Raw genomic sequence first — 6000 nt, forward strand, 5'->3', positions numbered from 1 at the left:
AAAAGAACAAAAATAGAAGAAAAAAATATTCTGCATTTTAGCTATAAATTAGATCTAGAGAACGAAGAAGATCTATATAGATTCTAGTAGATAGACTAAAAATATCTATAGATATATATAGATATATACAGATCTAGTAGATGTAGATCTAGAGATCTTTATTTCATTGAGCATCAAACGAGAAATGCTAAAAGATCTAGACCTAGTAATCGATTTAGAATCTAGACTCTATATGACTATATCTAGATCTACAATAAATCTCTCATTAAGAGTTTATCTTATCATATATAATACAGACGCGTCATGCATTTATTCATGCATATTAACCAATGACTTAAATTCTGCCAAGTCACTGGTTTTCTTGGCTAGCTCAGGCAACCCATTCCATGCTCTAATAGCACTTAAAGAAGGAGTATTTGTACAAATTTGTCCTATAATGAGTATGTCTATATCATTTCTTCATTATTTGTAAGATTTTATCAATACTTAATGTAACTGTTATAGACAAATCATTTAGATCTAGAAGCTAGTAGATTCTATGTATCTTGCCTACTCTACATTTAGATAATAGATCTAGATCTAGATCTAGTTCTTGATTCTCCTTATGTAGATCTACACGCTCTCCCGACAAGTCAGTGGATCTAGATCTATCTAGATCAATATATCTAGAATCTAAAGATAGTCATGCAAATGAATTTTAAACTTACGAGGTTCAATGTTAGTTTTTTTCTTCTATTTTTGATTCTAAGAAGAGTCCTACCTTTGAGTAATAAATAATCCAATCTGCTCCAATAATCCGTGCTATTTCAATAATCCAAGTTGTAAGGAATATCCAATAGTTGAATCACATTAAATTATCCAAAAAAAGTAGATGATTGAAAAAGAAATATTAGTACACAACAACAAGTCTGCTTCCACTCAAAGTAGGTCTATTCTAGATCTAGATCTAGGTCAAGCTTTTCCCGTGTCTCACACAATACACATGAAAAAAAAAAGTTATCACAAATATTAACTTCCGGTCAATGCACTGTTCTGCTTCGCTTGAATGAATTACGTTACGTTACGTGTATTGTAAAACTAATGTAGCAGTTGGAATTCGTTCAATATACTGATAATAAGGTGTGTCTTCGAGTCCGAAGATTAATTAGGTATGCAGTATTTCCCGTGGGTAACCAGTCCCAGCTGCGGCCTACATATTTTGCCACAACCATTTTCCATTTTGGTGGATTTAGATTTTCTTTTCAACCGTCGACACACCAGTCCTCGGCAGTAGATTTTCGATCTATTTTACTATCATCGTTTATCAGAACGAAAAATACCGGTAATTGAAAGAATTGGTGATACAAAAAAATTGCAGGTGTACTGCACGATATGGTGGACAGAAACACTGTGTTGTGGTCAAATACTGGGTACACATGAATGGATCTAAGTTAAACCGGCTTGCTAATTGTGATTAGCTTACACTCATAGTCATAAAAAACCACACAAATCCTCTCCATTTAGTTGGAGTGCGCGGAGGGGGAGGGCTAAAGGGCATTACGTGCGTTACTTAGAGGTTTAAACAAGACCAATCGTTGTTATCGCTATAACAATAGGTCTCGCTTTTTATATGTTAATAAACCAATAATAGTATTTATTTTATAATCAATATAATAGTAATTATATCCAAATATCTATAGTTCACTCTTTTTATATTAATTAAAAATGAACAATTCTACTTGAAATTTTGCGAGTGTGTGTGTTAAAAAATGCTCCCGCCGGAGCGTTTTATGCGGACCGCGAACACCTACAGAAATCAGGTGTGCTGACATATTATAAAATGCAAATATATTAGAAATAAATAATTATAAATATCGATATCAATTATTGAGACTCACGACTCTTATCACTTATGATGAAAAGGCGCTAAAGAAACATTTTCGATACTAGTCATTCTAAAAAGTTTAAAGTAAACGAAGATTATTCTTATTTCAAAACATTGAGTCAAAGACACAAACTCAGGCCAGTATTTATTCAATACTCTGAAAAACTGTGTTGAAAGTGTTGTCATGAAACAAACGGCAAGTGTAGCAACTGATGGAGTCCGTGCTTTGACTGAGGACAATAAATTAAATTAAAGAACAATATCCCAATCATAAGCTAACCCAATTATAGACAGTAAACTGCATTGAAAATTAAACATTTATTGACCCCATTATCTGAGTGATCAGACTTATCAGAGCTAGAGGTCTTTACCACATGCAGTTCAGGGAGATTTGGAAACACTCAAAAATTCCCTATGTTTGGTACCACAGTAGTATCCGCTGGTTGAACACGGGCGGCAAGGTGTTCAGAACAAAATGAAATCTCAAGAAAGAAATAGTTATGTTCCTTGAAGGACATTGACTGTGACATTGTTTCTAATATTTCTAATGAAGAGTGGAAGACAGAGTTCTCGTTTTACATCGGAATTATTGCAATGGTTTGTTTTCACATATGCATGCTATAGACCACAAGGTCTGAAAGGGGAACATTACATTACATTACAGTTTGTACGTAAACAAATTCAAATACATAAAAATATTTCTAAGTAAATTTAAATTAAAGGCATTATTCTCAATTAGCTAGCGTATTTTTCTACTTTGTAAACTATATATATATATATATATATATATATATATATATATACTTGCGGCCCCCAAATCCTAAAATATCTTAAATGTGGCCCTCGTAAGAAAAAGGTTGCCCACCCCTGTCCTAGATGGGTAGCAAACTAAGGCTAACGAGCCCCTCCTGCCCGAAGCTTGCTGGTTTAGGCGCCCGTTGCTCGCCTTTGTCCCTTCTCCTGTCTGTGCTAAGAACTCTTGCATCTGTGATTAATGGTGAAAGATTGTTCTTATTTAATAATTTGATTTCCAGGTGAACAAAAGAGTGTTTGTGTCTGTTTGTCTTTGCTATCGGTGTCTTGTATCTTTTTTGTGATGGTAAAATCAAGAACGATTCATTATTAGACCAACCAAAAAGAAATGTTTTACAATATATTTTATGTTTTCCAGATGGCGATACCCAATGTAAAGTAGATAGTTTTTAAAAAGTACAATCAGGACAATAGGAATATCACTCACTGTATCTTATCATATTCTATTGTGTATAAAATGTTTAATTAATCAACATTAATGAAAAAAAAAAACATTTCCAAGTAGAACCTTATGCGAGGGCGGTGTGACTGAGTAGTATAGCGCTTGGCTTCCAAACCGAGAGGTTCCGAGTTCGTATCTCGGTGAAGACTGAAATATTTGATTTCCAAATCTTAATGACGCCCCTGAGTCCAACCGACTTCTTATAAGTAACTGACTTTATTAGGGGGAAAGTAATGGCGGTTGGTCGTTGTACTGACCACATGACACCCTGCTCGTTAACCGTTTGCAGAAGAAACAGATGACTTTAACATTATCTGCCCCTTACATTGCAAAAGTTCTGAAAGGGGAAACTTTACGTTTTAGAACCTTTAGTTGGTCGAGGCTGGAATTACGGTATTGCAGACTGTTGTTCTGGACATTATCTATCTTACTTTGAGCAGAAGAAGGGGGAGGAGAGAGGGGGGGGGGCTGTTCAACTACACAAACTGTACATTAAGAAACGACTAAAGCTAAACTAAAAGAGAGTTTGCGAAACGCAAACTCAGGTACCACCCCCGCAATGTTCACCCGATGGTCCTCCTTTTGGTAAGCAATACAGGTAGCCTTCAATATTTTCAGCACAAATATCAGAAGCTATGATGTACAACAGTGGTTCTCAACCTGTGGGTCGCGACCCCCTTGGGGGTCGATTGACGATTTGCCAGGGGTCACCTAAGACCATCAAAAATATGGATTGTTATTGTCTACTCTTCTATTTCTGTATGTGTGTTTGTGTGTCAGGGGGGGGGGGGGTTCGCGGCAGAGTGGGGAATTGTTAAAAGGGGTCGCCGAGCTTAAAAGGTTGAGAACCGCTGATGTACAATCAATCAACAACCCCAAGCCTCTCTCCAGTCCCTCTATAATAGACATGCCTGAGGCGAAACGAATGTGCAGTGGTATAGTCTTGTGGCTCAAGGAGGCTATAATTATCTTTTCATTATTAATTTATTTATAAGTATTCGACGTATTGATTTTAGCATGGCATAAAAGTGTGATCATACAATGAATGGCTGAGCTACGGGAAGGAGGTTTGGTGAAAAGTCAATCTCTTATTCTTGGCAATTGGAAGACCTCCTTCCGGTTTTGTTAAATGTCTAAAAGTCGTTCAAGAGATTTCTTCTCACTTCATGTGACATGCGCACTCGGAGGTGCCGTTAGTCTAACACATACACAACTAAGATACAACAAATGACCCAGTGTAGATGTAGTTTCTTGAGTGTCGTTCTTTTAAACGCGCCCTTGAAACACTAAATATAGATACAATACAGTTCAGACACGGAGGCGCCGTGGCTAAGCGGTAAAGCGCTTGGCTTCCGAATCGGGGACCGGGGTTCGAATCCTGGGATTTTTCGGGCGCCTCTGAGTCCACCCAGCTCTAATGGGTACCTGACATTAGTTAGGGAAAAGTAAAGGCGGTTGGTCGTTGTGCTGGCCACATGACACCCTCGTTAACCGTAGGCCACAGAAACAGATGACCTTTACATCATCTGCCCTATAGACCACAAGGTCTGAAAGGGGAACTTTACTTTACTTAATTCAGACACAGGATATTAGTGACGATCAAATAAAACTCACCAACTGTTTACTTAAGTCCTAACTCTTACTGGCTGTAACTGACGACAACTGACTACCAAAACTTCAACTCTATTCTTTATAGTCCAGGCGTTCTCAACCTGTGGGTCGCGACCCACTTGGGGTCGATTGACGTTTTGCCAGGGTTCGCCTAAGACCATCGAAATTATGTATTCTTTTTGTCTATTCTTCTGTTGTTGTGTGTGTGTGGGTGGGTGGGGGGTCGAGGAAGAATCGGGGATTGTAAAAGGGGTCGCCGAGCTTAAAAGGTTGATAACCGCTGTTATAGTCTCTCCCCCCAATACTTTGAAGACCTTCCTCTCACACCCAAGCTATTCTCCCCCCCCCCGCCACCGTCTTTTTGTCACCCCCACTCCGATTCATGCACTCGGATCATTCGATCATGTGACGTCACATTCTCGCGACTAGCCTTGACATTACTCTTACTGAATGTCTGAAGCGTCACAGTAATAAGCAAAACTAAATACTTTTTATTAATTATTTTTTGTTTATATTTAAATACAATCCTTTTTAAACACACACAAAAGAAAAAATGTATTCGGAAAAACATTAAAAACCCTGAAACCTACATGTTATATAAATATACGAATTAAATCACCTCCCTTTATTCAGCCTGCCCTGTCTTTTTTCTATTTGTTTATAAGTATTCGACTCTCAGTACTTACTATTTCCTCAATTTGTATATGGACTACATCAACACGCTTTTAACAGTATTAAACACTTACTAGATATCTGATATTGCTATTAAGTCAATTTGATCCTTTGACTTAACTTTAAAAAGTAAGTCTAGTACCTATTTCAGACCTTGTGATCAATAGAGCAGATGATGTCACAGTCATTTATTTTTTTTGAGTGACCGACGGTTACTGAGGGTGTCATATAGCCAGCACAACGACTAACCTGCTTTAGTTCACCATACTACCAAACTGATGTCATGCACTCATTAGAGATGATTGAACTCGCGAAATTCATAAATCCCCAGTGTTCAGCGAGATTCGAACCCGAATCCCTTGGATCGGAAGCCAATTGCTTTACCACCCACCCACCACACCGCTTGTTTCAACTTTGAGGAAAACAAAAAAAAAAAAAAAATCAAAAGAGACTAAGAGACTTAACTATCTCCTGATTGACGATACCAACGACGAATCGACACCATTACATTAAATTAATATTTACTTTTATGAACTATGCATTGTGTAAAAAGAGCATCCAATCCTCTTTAATTGTATTTCAAATATAACAGTTTCTG

At 37.3% G+C, this 6000-nt stretch overlaps 1 protein-coding gene across 1 annotated transcript in view; it reads right to left on the reverse strand.

The window, feature by feature from the left end:
- The window catches only part of LOC106061491 (perlucin-like protein), a 79080-nt gene extending 78172 nt beyond the window's left edge, over positions 1–908 (reverse strand). Inside the window, exon 1 of the mRNA XM_056009132.1 lies at positions 761–908. The gene's annotated coding sequence lies outside the window, so the exon portion shown is untranslated. The remainder of the gene's footprint in view (positions 1–760) is intronic.
- Positions 909–6000: the final 5092 nt, after the last annotated feature.

Source organism: Biomphalaria glabrata, chromosome 13, assembly GCF_947242115.1.
Source record: "Biomphalaria glabrata chromosome 13, xgBioGlab47.1, whole genome shotgun sequence".
In the NCBI taxonomy this organism is placed as follows: Eukaryota; Metazoa; Mollusca; class Gastropoda; family Planorbidae; genus Biomphalaria; species Biomphalaria glabrata.